Source organism: Phyllobates terribilis, unplaced genomic scaffold (assembly GCF_046119375.1).
Source record: "Phyllobates terribilis strain yellow unplaced genomic scaffold, ASM4611937v1 Scaffold_3__8_contigs__length_932513732, whole genome shotgun sequence".
In the NCBI taxonomy this organism is placed as follows: Eukaryota; Metazoa; Chordata; class Amphibia; order Anura; family Dendrobatidae; genus Phyllobates; species Phyllobates terribilis.
Window position 1 is genome coordinate 28,548,028 of NW_027362763.1, and position 15,306 is coordinate 28,563,333.

The window sequence follows — 15,306 nt, forward strand, 5'->3', positions numbered from 1 at the left end:
CCCCTGATTCTGAGATTGTTTTTTGTGACATCTTGTACTTCATGATAGTGGTAAAATTTCTTCTATATCACTTGCGTTTATTTGTGAAAAAATCGGAAATTTGGTGAAAATTTTGCAATTTTCAAACTTTGAATTTTCATGTCCTTAAATCAGAGAGATATGTCACACAAAATAGTTAATAAATAACATTTCCCACATGTCTACTTTACATCAGCACAATTTTGGAACCAACATTTTTTATTATTAGGAATAGTGATGAGCGAGCATGCTCGCTACTGCTCGGTGCTCGCCCGAGCATCTCACTGCTCGAGATGCTGGGCGCTCACCGAATATTTCAGGGTTGCTCGGGCGGGAACTCGGGTCCCCTCCCTGCATCTTTGGCGCTTTTTAGAGAGCCAATGAACATGCAGGGATTGCCTGCAATGCACTGTAATGCCGTAGCCATGTTGGTTGTGGGCATTACAGTGATTGGCTGGCTGCACAGCGTCATCGGGTCTATACCAGATCTGGCGCCGCCATGTTCGTCACAGTCACCCCGGATCAGACAGTGTACGGAGAAAAAACGTACATTACACATATCCATCTTAACAAACAGTCCTTCTGGGGACTAATCCATCTGCAGAGATATCAGCAGGCAGTGTATATAGGCAGGCAGGCAGTGTATATAGCAGACGGGGAGGGTATATAGCACAAGAGGCTCCATTCCAGTTCTGCCTTCTGCTGCTGTTAGATATTTCTATACAAAGGCCCAGGTCTCAGGGGCCAGGAATACTTTTCTTTGGATCTTAATCCTCATTATTTGCTTATAAAGCAATCCAGAGAACACCATTTTTTCTGCGCCATTTTCCTGTTGGCAATGCAGAATACAGCCAGGTCCTTTCCATATTACAGCGCTAGAAATCCAGCTATTTAAAACCGTGTTTTCTCCATCAAACGGATCACATATACGTTGTCAGAAAATACTGACATTTCTGGCCTCCATTAAAAATTTCCTTTAGTGTGTCAGTGAAGCAATTCACACCAGTTTGCTGGTCAAACTACTTACCTACAGGCCAGGTATTTAAAACTGTTTTCTCCATCACACGGATCACATATAAGTTCGCTCAAAACTCAGTCATTTGTAGTGAGCGTGGAAGATATTGTCCTCCATTTAAAATGGGCAAGGGACAGGGGAACTGGACGTGATGGTAATGGTGCATGCAGAGGCCGTGGACAAGGCCGTGGGCAAGCCGAAATTGTGCCACAACAAACTCCCACATCTTCTCGCCTGACCTTACTGTCCCAATTTCTATGGGACCGCAGCACACCACTATTGAATGAAGAGCAGTGTGAAAAGGTTGTTGGTTGGATAGCGGATAATGCTTCCAGTCACTTAGCCACCACCACCACCCTGTCTTCCACACGGTCAAGTCTCAGTAGCCATGAGTCTGGACCGCATATTCCTCACCCTGATCCTCCTTTATCCCACCATGCCGAGTACCCAGAGACAACTGATCCCACACTTGGACACTCTGAAGCGCTGTTCACTTTTCCATGTATAGATTCGGGCCTCTCACCCGGTTCACTTGAAGCGGGGCAGGAGGAGATCGCATGTAGCATTGCCCACGATCACACGAAGGCGACGGTGGGAAAGTGTCACACGAGGTGGACGATGATGAGACACAATTGCCAGAAACTCAAGAGGAGGACCAGGGTGCAGAAGTGGAAGACGAGGTGGTGTATGATTTAGTAACTGACCCAACCTGGCAGGAGGACATGCAGCGCGAGGACAGCAGCACACAGGGGGAGGGATGCAGAGCACCCCAACAGGCAGGAAGAAGCAGTGTGGTGGCCGCAGACAGAAGGCAGGCAACCGTTCCCCGTAACACCAACATGAAGGAAGTTGCCATTGCAACTGTTAGGTCTTCCCGAGTCTGGCTGTTTTTTAAAGACTCTGCCGATAACCCCAAAAAGGCTATTTGCACCAACTGCCAGGCCAGCATCAGCAGGGGTGGCAAAACAACCAGCCTGACCACCACCAGCATGATCAGGCACATGGCAGCAAAGCACCTGACTTTGTGGGCCGAACCCCAGGGTCCAGGAACAGTTTCTGCAGGTGGCACCATTGCTTCTTCCGCTGTTGTGCATGCAAACCAATCCCCTGTCCATGGTGCATACATAGACGCCTCCTGCCCTGCACCTGTCGTTGCACACTCTCAAGTAGCAGCATCAGGAAGCACGTCCATGTCCTTGTCCCAGCGCAGCGTTCAGTTGTCCATACCCCAGTCCTTGGAACGCAAGCGCAAATATGCAGCCAACGCCCCACAGGCCACACTACTAAATTCTCACATTTCACGACTGCTTGAGCTCGAAATGTTGCCTTTTAGGCTCGTGGAGACGGAAGCATTCCGCAACCTGATGGCGGCGGCCGCCCCTCGGTACTCGGTCCCCAGTCGCCACTATTTCTCCCGGTGTGCCGTTCCCGCATTGCACAAGTACGTGTCCCAAAACATTAGCCATGCTCTCAACAACGCAGTTAACGGTAAAGTCCACCTAACCATGGACACGTGGACAAGTGCTTGTGGGCAGGGACGGTACATCTCGCTGACGGCACACTGGGTTAGCATAGTGGAAGCCGGGACCCAGTTGGACCTTGGTATGGAACACGTCCTCCCGACGCCAAAGATTGCAGGCCCTAGGTTAATCAGGGTTGCCCCCACGGTCTGCAGCTCCTGCACCTCATCCTCCCCCTCCTCTTCAGCCTCCATCTCCGAAATGACCACATCAGTCATAAGCTGGAAGCACTGCAGCACTGCCTCGGCCAATCTGCAACAGGCTGTGCTGAAGTTAATATGCTTAGCTGAAAAGCCGCACAATGCTGAAGAGTTGTGGAAAGCTCTGAAAGAGCAGGCAGATCTGTGGCTCACACCGCTGAACCTACAGCCAGGCATGGTCGTGTGTGACAATGGCCGGAACCTGGTGGCGGCTCTGAGGTGAGGCGAGCTCACACACGTACCATGCCTGGCCCATGTGCTTAACCTCGTGGTTCAGCGGTTTCTCAAATCCTTCCCGGAGCTGCCGGATCTGCTTGTTAAAGTACGCCGCCCGTGTGCCCATTTTAGAAAGTCAGCTACAGCTTCCCCCGCTATTGCCATGCTTCAGCAGCGCTTGCAGCTTCCGGCCCACAGACTGGTGTGTGATGTCCCCACGCGTTGGAACTCTACACTGCAGATGTTGGGAAGGATTTGTGAGCAGAAGAGGGCAGTTGATGAGTACCAGCATAAACAAGGCCATTGGTATTCAGTTCAGACTCCATACATAAGACCTCAGGAGTGGACATGGATGTCAGACATATGTACCATCCTCCAAAACTTTGAGGACTCCACCAAGATGGTGAGCAGCGATGAAGCCATAATTAGCATCACCATCCCGCTTCTCTGTCTTCTGAAACGCTCTCTGCTCATAATCAAAGAGGATTCATTGCAGGCAGAGCACGATGAGATGGAGCAAGGAACCATACAGGGTGATAACACACAGCCAAGCCTCATCTCATCCCAATGTGGATTGGGTGACAATGAGGAAGAGGAGGGGGAGGAGGAAGGACAGAAGCTAGTTTCATGCACTATAGACTGTACTACCTGCCAGTCACCTGCCAGATTCCTGCTTGTTACCTGCCAGTCACCTGCCAGATTCCTGCCTGTTACCTGCCAGTCACCTGCCTGATTCCTGCTTGATACCTGCCTGATATCCGCTTACCTGCTTGCAAGTCTGCGGTCCGACGGTCTGCCTTCCGACACCTGTCAGTCTGTCTATGGACCAGCCTGCCCGCTCACCTGGGAGCGCTCACCTGCTACCTGCCTGCTAGCCTACCTGGAGGCTCTGCCGTCACTTGCCGTGACCACCTGCCTGTCCAGAGACTCTTGCCCGCTCACCTGGGAGCGCTCACCTGCTACCTGCCTGATAGCCTACCTGGAGGCTCTGCCGTCACTTGCTGTGACCACCTGCCTGTCCAGAGACTCTTGCCCGCTCACCTGGGAGCGCTCACCTGCTACCTGCCTGCTAGCCTACCTGGAGGCTCTGCCATCACTTGCCGTGACGACCTGCCTGTCCAGAGACTCTTGCCCGCTCACCTGGGAGCATCCACTTGCTACCTGTCTGCTAGTCCACCTGGAGGCTCTGCCGTCACTTGCCGTGACCACCTGCCTGTCCAGAGACTCTTGCCCGCTCACCTGGGAGCATCCACCTGCTACCTGTCTGCTAGTCTACCTGGAGGTTCTGCCGTCACTTGCCGTGACCACCTGCCTGTCCAGAGACTCTCGCCCGCTCACCTGGGAGCACTCACCAGCCACCTGCCTGCTGTCCTTCTACCCAGAGACTGTCCCTATCACTTGCCGTGACTACCTGCCCTTCTACCCAGAGACTGTCCCTGTCACTTGCCGTGACTACCTGCCCTTCTACCCAGAGACTGTCCCTGTCACTTGCCGTGACTACCTGCCCGTCTTCCTTGGGAGCCACCCGCTTCCTTACAAGGACCGCCCCCTTGTATAGTTGCTCTGAGGCTCCACCTCCCAGACCCGTTACAGTTTGCTCGGGCCATGGAACCCGGTGGCACCCAAGCTCCCTCACTCTCGGACCTATGTCATGAACTTTCCCATCAGAGGTTCCAACAGGAGTCCATCCTGAGTCACCTGCGTGGTGTTAACTCCCGCCTGGACACATTGACTACCTCTTCGGGAGCTGCCTCCACTCGCACACTTACTACCCCGGCACCGCCGCAGCCCATCAACACCATGGCATCTCTTTCAGGTCCCCGCCTCTCCGCCCCTCCTCGTTTTGGCGGAGATCCCAGCCAGGCACGGGGCTTCATTAACCAGTGCACTCTGCACTTCGAACTGTTGACACACCAGTTTTCCAGCGACCGAGCCAGAGTAGCCTTCATCATGTCCCATCTCACGGGAGAGGCACTGGCTTGGCTAAATCCTCTATGGGAGAGAGGAGACCCCCTGGTGTCCAACCTGCCAGCCTTTCTCACGGCCTTCCCGAAAGTCTTCGACGAACCCGGACGGAAGACCTCATCCGCATCATCTCTGCTACGCCTCCGTCAAGGAAATCTCTCCGTGGGCCAATACGCCATACGGTTCCGTACCCTTGCTTCGGAGCTGGCCTGGGATAACGACGCCCTGGTGTCTGTCTTTTGGGAGGGTCTGTCCGGCCGTATTAAAGATGAACTCGCCGGTCCGGACATTCCTACCACTCTCGACGACTTAATAACACTTGCCACCCGGATTGACATCCGGTTCCAGGAGCGCGCCAAAGAGGTCACCCGTGAGAGGAGGTTTCCACGTCTAGCCCCTACCTTCCAGAAACCTGTCACTTCTCCCGTTACTACCCAGGCGCACTCACCTGAGCCTATGCAGGTCGACCAGACCAAGATGGTCAAAACCCGTCAAAAGTTACGCCGAGGGGAGCTGCTTCTACTGTGGCAGTAAGGAGCACCGGATCCGTTCCTGCCCGGAGAGGTCGGGAAACGCCTGTGTCTAGGATCGCTCAGAGAGGTCGCCCTAGACAAGAGTAAACCCTCTCCATCTCTGTTGCTGTCAGTCTCTATCATCTGCGGGGAGAACCGTTATTTTGAACTAGCCCAACTTGACTCTGGAGCTGCCGGAAATCTCATTTCTCAGTCTCTGGTAGAGAAATACCGCATTCCCACCAAACCTCTAGCTGTACCCTTATCTGTCGCTGCCGTGGATGGTGGCCTCTTACCACATCCCATCCAACTCATCACCGAATCCATAACCCTGCAGGTGGGAATGCTGCACTCTGAGAGCATCTTCTTTCATGTTCTGCCTGGACTCTCTCACGCCCTCTTACTAGGCCTACCTTGGCTTCAGAGACATGCACCCGTGCTTGATTGGCAGACCGGAGAAGTCCTTCGCTGGGGACAGGACTGCCATAAGACTTGTTTAGTTCCCATCCATCCTGTCCGTCCTTCTCCTACTCCAGCCAATCTACCTGGTCTTCCGGCTCCTTATTGGTCGTATGCGGACGTCTTTAATAAAAAGGAGGCAGAGACATTACCCCCTCATAGACCATACGACTGCCCAATCGACCTGATGCCCGGCGCTACTCCTACCCGTGGGCGCATTTACCCTTTGTCCGCTGCTGAGACCCGATCCATGTCAGAATATATTGAGGAGAATCTGGCCCGGGGATTCATCCGGAAATCTACTTCCCCGGCGGGAGCAGGCTTCTTCTTCGTCAAAAAGAAGGATGGCTCACTCTGTCCCTGTATAGACTATAGAGGCCTTAACCAGATCACGGTGAAGAATAAATACCCCCTTCTGCTCATTCCGGAATTATTTGACCGTCTGAGGGGGGCTAGAATCTTCACCAAGCTGGACCTCCGTGGGGCGTGTAACCTGGTCCGTATCCGTCAGGGGGATGAATGGAAGACGGCATTCAACACCCGGGACGGCCACTATGAATACCTGGTAATGCCTTTCGGTCTCTGTAACGCTCCTGCCGTCTTTCAAGAGTTGGTCAATGACATCTTCCGGGACCTTCTCTACTCCTGCGTAGTGGTGTACCTGGACGACATCTTGGTCTTCTCTCCGGATCTCCCCACACACCGGAGGGATGTTCGTCAGGTTCTGCTCAGGCTCAGGCAGAACCACCTCTACGCTAAATATGAGAAGTGCCTCTTTGAGCAGACCTCGCTTCCGTTTCTGGGCTACATAATCTCTCAGACCGGCCTACGAATGGATCCTGAGAAACTGTCTGCCATCCAGAAGTGGCCCCGACCAGAGGGGTTGAAAGCTATTCAGCGGTTCCTGGGTTTCGCCAACTACTACCGCCTCTTCATACCGCACTTCTCTTCCCGGACTGCCCCAATCTCTGCGCTCACCCGTAAGGGCACTAATCCCAGAGAATGGCCGCCCGAAGCAGAGGAAGCCTTTCTTTCCTTAAAACAGGCTTTCTCTTCCGCCCCGGTGCTGCATCGTCCGGACGGCAACAAACAATTCTTCCTGGAAGTTGACGCCTCCTCCTCTGGAGCCAGAGCGGTACTTACCCAAAAGTCGCCTTCCGGAAGAATGGTAACTTGCGGCTTCTGCTCCAAACTCTTCTCCTCTTCTGAGTGCAATTATTCTATAGGAGATCGAGCGTTATTGGCCATTAAGCTGGCACTGGAGGAGTGGCGTTACCTGCTCGAGGGGGCTCTTCACCCGGTAATTATTTACACGGACCACAAGAACTTGGCTTACCTCCAGAGCGCCCAGAGACTTAACCCGCGCCAAGCCCGGTGGTCCTTGTTTTTTGCCCGCTTTGATTTCGTTCTTCATTTTCGCCCGGCAGACAAAAACATCAAAGCTGACACCTTGTCCCGATCCTTCCTGGTGTCTGATCTAGAGGAGGAACCGAAGCACATCATTGATCCCGCCAGAGTAATGCAGGTGGCTCCCGTGAATCTAAATCGTCTCCCTCCCGGTAAGACGTTCGTAACAGTACCTGATCGGAAGAAGGTCCTACTCTGGGGTCACTCGTCTAAGCTAGCTGGCCACGCCGGTCAGAAAAAGACCCTCCAGCTTATTACCCGGCATTACTGGTGGCCTACCCTGCACAAGGATGTAATAGACTTTGTTTCAGACTGTGTGTCCTGCGCCCGCAACAAAGTTCCGAGACACCTGCCAGCCGGTCGCCTCCTTCCTCTTCCAGTACCTGCTGCCCCGTGGCAGCATATAGCTATGGACTTTATAACGGATCTCCGTGTCTCTGCCGGTTGTACTGTCATTTGGGTGGTCGCTGACCGCTTTTCCAAGATGGCGCACTTCATTCCCCTGCCGGGTCTCCCGTCTGCACCCGAACTGGCTAAAGACTTTATCCGCCACATCTTCCGTCTCCATGGCCTGCCCCTCCACATCGTGTCGGATTGTGGGGTTCAGTTCACCTCACGCTTCTGGAGAGCCACATGTAAGCTGCTTGGCGTCACCCTGGACTTCTCCTCCGCTTACAACCCACAGTCCAATGGTCAAGTGGAGCGGATCAATCAGATCCTGACCAGTTGCCTCCGGCACTTCGTTAATGCCCACCATTTGGACTGGGTGGATCTCCTACCATGGGCCGAATTCTCTTACAATAATCATGAGAGCGAATCTTCCTCCAAATCCCCGTTTTTTGTAGTCTTCGGTCAGCATCCTCGGATCCCATATCCCGTCTCCACCTCGGAGGACAATCCGGCTGCGGAATCTCCCATTAGCGAATTCTCCTCCATTTGGGAGAGTACCCGATCCGCACTCCTTCAGTCGTCCGAGCGGATGAAAAAACACGCTGACAAAAAACGCCTGGATCCTCCACAATTCCGTCCTGGAGATAAAGTCTGGCTCTCGTCCAAGTATGTCCGGCTCAAGATTCCCTCCTACAAGTTAGGGCCTCGGTTCATCGGCCCACTGGAAGTTATCAAACAAATCAATCCGGTGGCCTATAAATTGAAACTCCCGGCCAACTTACGGATCCCTAACTCCTTCCATGTATCTCTCCTCAAACCCGTGGTACTTAACTCTTTTTCCAAGTCTACAGGTACGCCCCCTGCTCCGGTTTCCGCTGAGAACGAGTTTGAGGTAGAGAACATTCTGGCCACCAAAAGGGTAAGAGGAAAAACCTTTTTTCTGGTAGATTGGAAGGGGTTTGGTCCTGAGGAGAGAACGTGGGAGCCCCAGGAGAACATCCATGCCCCTCTCATACTTGATAAATTTCTCTCTGGCCTAAAAAAGGGGGGGCCTAAAGGGGGGGTACTGTAGCGTCGGCGTCCCTGCCTCCTGCTAGGCAGGGACGCTGTTCCCCTCACCTCTCCGCTCCGTGCCCGGCGTCTTCCTCCCGCTCTGCTGGCAGCGTGCGCTGCTTCCCGGCCACGGTGCTTAGGGCGCGCGCGCTCCCCCTCTCTTAAAGGGGCCGCGCGTGCCGTCCTAAGGAGTCCCCGGCCAATGGCCGGAGGACTTCACCATATATAAGGCACCTCCTCCAAAATGGAGGTGCCCGAGCAATGTTGTTGCAAAGCCTTCACTCTGCTTCAGCCCTCAGGTCCCGTTACCAGTTACCTGCCAGTCACCTGCCAGATTCCTGCTTGTTACCTGCCAGTCACCTGCCAGATTCCTGCCTGTTACCTGCCAGTCACCTGCCAGATTCCTGCTTGATACCTGCCTGATATCCGCTTACCTGCTTGCAAGTCTGCGGTCCGACGGTCTGCCTTCCGACACCTGTCAGTCTGTCTATGGACCAGCCTGCCCGCTCACCTGGGAGCGCTCACCTGCTACCTGCCTGCTAGCCTACCTGGAGGCTCTGCCGTCACTTGCCGTGACCACCAGCCTGTCCAGAGACTCTTGCCCGCTCACCTGGGAGCGCTCACCTGCTACCTGCCTGCTAGCCTACCTGGAGGCTCTGCCGTCACTTGCTGTGACCACCTGCCTGTCCAGAGACTCTTGCCTGCTCACCTGGGAGCGCTCACCTGCTACCTGCCTGCTAGCCTACCTGGAGGCTCTTCCGTCACTTGCTGTGACCACCTGCCTGTCCAGAGACTCTTGCCCGCTCACCTGGGAGCGTCCACCTGCTACCTGTCTGCTAGTCTACCTGGAGGCTCTGCCGTCACTTGCCGTGACCACCTGCCTGTCCAGAGACTCTTGCCCACTCACCTGGGAGCATCCACCTGCTACCTGTCTGCTAGTCTACCTGGAGGTTCTGCCGTCACTTGCCGTGACCACCTGCCTGTCCAGAGACTCTCGCCCGCTCACCTGGGAGCGCTCACCAGCCACCTGCCTGCTGTCCTTCTACCCAGAGACTGTCCCTGTCACTTGCCGTGACTACCTGCCCTTCTACCCAGAGACTGTCTCTGTCACTTGCCGTGACTACCTGCCCGTCTTCCCTGGGAGCCACCCGCTTCCTTACAAGGACCGCCCCCTTGTATAGTTGCTCAGAGGTTCCACCTCCCAGACCCGTTACAGACAGTCATTACCGGTTGTTGACACTTCTAGACCCACACTACAAGGAGAACTTTCTATCTCTTATTCCTGATGCTGACAGGTCTACAAAAATGGGGCTGTACCAGAAGACCCTTGTTGCGGAACTATTAAAGAATCCCATCTGAAAACGCTGGCGGCAGAGGGCACACTTCGTTGGACAACCAAGGAGTACAGGCGAGAGAGACACAACTTCAATACAGCATAGGCAGGGGAACACTGTCAAAGTTCTGGGAGAGTTTTCTCAGACCCTCCCATCGCACAGGCCCTGAGGCACGGGGTACTCTCAGAAGGAGTGCAAAGTTTGGGAAGGTGCTGAGGGAGTACCTTGCCGACCGTACCAACGTCCTCCGTGATTCCGCTGTGCCTTATAATTATTGGGCATCCAAGCTGGATACATGGAATGATCTGGCTCTCTACGCCTTGGAGGTCCTGGCCTGCCCTGCCGCCAGCGTTTTATCAGAGCGGGTTTTTAGTGCCGCTGGTGGACTTATAACTGATAAGCGCATCCGCCTGTCAACTGAGAATGCTGACAGGCTGACTCTTATAAAAATGAACAAGGACTGGATTGGGCCAGACTTCTCAACATCACCGAATGATAGCAGCGTAACATAAACTCAAATCCAGTGTCTATCCATGTATTCCCATGCACCTCTTCACACCCACACATGGGTATACGCTTCCTGATTTTAGCTATTTGCTCTAGTCCTCCTCCTTCTCCTCATCCTCCACCACCATATCACCAGGGTGACCGTGGTCTGTGATGCAACACCCACATAATTTTTTTAAAGGGTGTTTATGATGCCGTAAAAAATTTTGTTTATACAGTATGTTTATGTATACACCCCAGGGGTAAATGTTTGTCAGCCCATACACTTAGTGCATGGGCATTACAAGTATAGGAGACCCACTCCTTTCTAATGGGAACATATTTTTATGAGGCCCTCCTCCACGTCTCTTCCAAGGGTCATTGAAGTGCCTCCAAATTTTTGGCAGCCCTTGCATTCACTGCATAGGCCAACACTATGGGACACTCTCTCCTTTCTAATGGGAATTTGTCGTTACTGTGGCCTTGCTCTGTGTGTCTTTAAATTCTTAGTGGGGTTTTTCCTAAAATTGGTCAGCCATTGGACTCACTGCATACCGTATAACTCTATAGCAGACCCTCTCCTTTCTAATGGGAACATGTCATACTTGTTACTGTGGCCCTGCTCTATGTGTCTTTAAATTCTTAGTGGGGTTTTTCCTAAAATTGGTCAGTCGTTGGACTCACTGCATACCCTATAACTGTATAGCAGACACTCTTCTTTCTAATGGGAACATGTCATACTTGTTACTGTGGTCCTGCTCTATGTGTCTTTAAATTCTTAGTGGGGTTGTTCCTAAAATTGGTCAGCCGTTGGACTCACTGCATACCCTATAACTGTATAGAAGACCCTCTCCTTTCTAATGGGAACATGTCGTACCTTGTTACTGTGGCCCTGCTCTATGTGTCTTTAAATTCTTAGTGGGGTTTTTCCAAAATTTTGGCAGTCCTTGCAGTCACAGCATGGGCATTACCACCTGATCCTTTATAATGGGAACATTTTTTTTACTGAGACCCTCCTCTATGTCTCTTCAATGGGGTATTGGGTTGCGTCCAAATTTTTGGCAGCCCTTGCAGTCACTGGATACGCAATAAGAGTATAGGAGACCCACTTATTAATAATGGGAACAACAAAGCATAGCCGTCTGATGGCTCTCTAACAATAGCGAGGGCCGACTGCTGGCCTTTTAAGAATAGTAAGGGCCATCTGAATGCCCTATAAAAATAGGCTTTATGACTTTCAGAGTCCCTCTATCATAAATAAAACAGGATGTGTCTGATGATGTGTCTCACACCACATTGTCAGAAAAGGTTGTAAAATGTTAAAATGACATTTCCCGGTGAATGCATTTGTCTTAAAAAATAACGTAAAAAAACAAAACAATAGGATCTTTCTTTAGTATAAAAAACAGCGTCACCAATTTAACCTCAGTGTAATCACATTGTTCAGCTCATGCAACTCCTCCTCCATCTTCGAAATGACTGCATCAGTCACAAGCTGACAGCACTGCAGCACTGCCTTGGCCAAGAGGCAACAGGCTGTGCTGAAGATAACATGCTTAATCCTTGCTTGACAAACTGCCCAGCGCTGCAGAGTTGTTTAAAGCTGTAACACAGCAGCCTGATCTGTGGCTCTCACCGCTGAATATACAGCCAGGCATGGTCGTGTGTGACAATGGGCGGAACCTGGTGACGGAGAAATGACAGCCGAGGTAGATACGGTTTCCCTCTATGCCAGTCCTTTCACCGAGCTAAACAATATGGCTGTGGTGAAATACAACTCTCACTGAGAAGCTGTTTCAGATTGAAAAACATTGTGACCACCAGAGGATTTGATTCTGAGGGCTCATCTTTCTCCCCCGCTCAAGAGCCCCACAGCAGCTGCAAAGTTAGCGCTATCATGAACTCTCCTGAGGTAGAAGCCAAGGCACACCAGAGGATTCTCTGGTGGGACCGTTCAACTCTGCTGAGAAGCAGTCCTTGCTAAGAAAAGTGTGTGGGAAGGTTCCCGGACACTATTTTTACTGAGGAGGAAACACACGCAAACACGGAGAGAACATACAAAGTCCTTGCAGATGTTGTCCTTGCTGGGATTCAAACCCAGGATCCCAGCGCTGCAAGGCTTCAGTGCTAACCGCTGATCCAATGTGCTGCCGTTCACCCTCTAATATCTAACAGGCTGGAGAAGCTTGCACCTGCTGCCACTCTATCTTCAGCTCCTTTGTGAGAAAATGTATTTGGGCAGCCACTCAGTCTACCAAATAAAATTCCTGAGAAGGAAATTGGGGATGGCTTCACTACTGGTACTGGGGGCAGTGCTAACACCATGGCGTTGTACCATAATTTGCTGGAAATATTCCAGGCTGGTAGGAGGCAAGTAGATTCCCACAGAAAAGTACCAGCAGTAATGTTCAGACCACATTTCAAGTGAAAGCAGCTTTACAGGACTTCCTGTGAGAAATGACAGCCGGAGTAGATACGGTTTCCCTCTATGCCAGTCCTTTCACCGAGCTAAATACGACTCTCAGCAAAAAAAGTTGTGGACTGGCTCCTTTCTGTCCCTGGCCACATTCACCTGTCCACGTGTTTGTGGTTAGGCGGTCCTTCCCAGTAAGCGCACTGGGGAGGGCACGGGTAATGTTGTGGGACTCGTGCTTGTAGAAGGCGGACACGATACCGGGAAATATAGTGGCGGCTGGGGACCGAGTATGGACACCCGGCCGCCGCCGGCATGAGATTGTGAAAAGCTTCTGCCTCCACGAGCTTAAAAGGCAATATTTCAAGTGCAAAGAGCTGCCCAGAAATCTGGCAGTTTAGTATTGCGGCCAATGGGTGGGTGGGTGGCTGGCTGCATACTTGCACTTGCATTCCAAGTAACAGAAAACTAAGCAGATGGTGGCCTCTATCATCATCATGGCCTCACCTCGGCGCTATGAACTCTCCTGAAGGAGAAGCCAGAGCCTGCCGGAGGAGTCTTCGGTTCTCCGGTGGGCCCGTCCAACCCTGCCAAAAAGCAGCCCTGGTTAAGAAAAGTGTGGGGGAAGGTTCCCGGACACTCTATGGCTGCTTTTTTAATGTGGATCGGCCATGCTTATGCATGTTATTTCTCAAAATGCATTACAGATCAGGCCATTGTCCAACTCTGTATTCAAGAAATTAAATGCGCAAAGAAAGATGTGTGTGTGTCAAAGCACCAGCGACAAGTGCGAGTTGATGTTGGATGGGCTGCCATTGCTTCTGCAACAAGCTGCATTAGAGGACGTCCTGTGAGAAATGACATGCAGGGTAGATACGGTTTCCCTCTATGTCAGTCCTTTCACCGAGCTAAATACAACTGTCAGCAAAAAAAGTTGTGGACTGGCTCCATACCGTCCCTGACCACATTCACCTGTCCACGTGTTTGTGGTTAGGCGGTCCTTCCCAGTAAGTGCACTGGGGAGGGCACGGGTAATGTTGTGGGACCCGTGCTTGTGGAAGGCGGAGGCGATACCGGAAAATATAGTGGCGGCTTGGGACAGAGTATGGACACCCGGTCACTGCCGGCATGAGGTTGTGAAAAACTTCCACCTCCACGAGCCTAAAAGGCCACATTTCAAGTGCAAGCAGCTGCCAAAAATTTGGCAGTATAGTATTGCAGCCGGTGGGTGGGTGGGTGGCCGCATACTTGCGCTTGCATTCCAAGGAATGGGGTAGGGACAACTGAACGCTGCACTGGGACAAGGACGTGGATGGTGATTGTTGCAAGTCTGCAACGACAAGTGCATGGCGGGAGGCATCTTCGCATGCGCCAAGGATCACTTATGATGGGCACACTTTTAGGCAGTGACCTGGGAGTCAGAGATGCTTCCAGAGGTCTTCCCCATGCTGTTCCCATGTCTTTTCAACACTGTATGCATGTGTCTGATGATGTGTCACACACCACATGGCCAGATAAGGTTGTAAAATGTTATAATGCCATTTCCCAGTGAATGCATTTGTCTTGGTTGAAAGCAATGCAAAAATGCATCAAAAACGCGACGTGTGAACATAGCCCAAGGTGTGGAGGAGTATTTTTGTTTTTGGTTATTTATTTTGCCTTATATGCAAGTCATTACCCTGGAAAGGATGTTCCTTAACATTTTTCCCAGGAAAATCCATTTTGGTTTAGTTTTTGTATGTTTTATTGTAAGTCTGTAAAAGTGGCGTAATACTCTGACCACGTTGTTGACAGCAGTGACCTGGAATTCAGAAATGCTTCCAGGGGTCTTCCCCATGCTGTTCCCATGTCATTTGAGCACTGTTCCCATAGATTTGGGCAATTTTTAGGCCCTCTGCTCACCGCTGGGGGGAGCCTCCTGAAAAATGCTCGAGTTTCCCATAGACTTACATTGGGCTCGTTTGTTGGGTCGAGCCCCCGAGTATTCCAATTTGCTCGACCCGAGCAACGAGTACCCGAGCATTTTAGTGCTCGCTCATCACTAGTTAGGAAACTATAAGGGTTAAAAGTTGACCAGCGATTTCTCATGTTTCCAACAAAATTTACAAAAACATTTTGTGACTTTGAGGGGCCTTTATGACAGAAAATACCCAAAAGTGACACCATTCTAAAAACTGCACCTTCAAAGTGCTCAAAACCACATTCAAGAAGTTTATTAACCCTTCAGGTGCTTCACGGGAATTTTCGGAATGTGGAAGAAAACAATGAACATTTAACTTTTTTTCACAAAAATGTTACTTTAGACCCAATTTTTTATT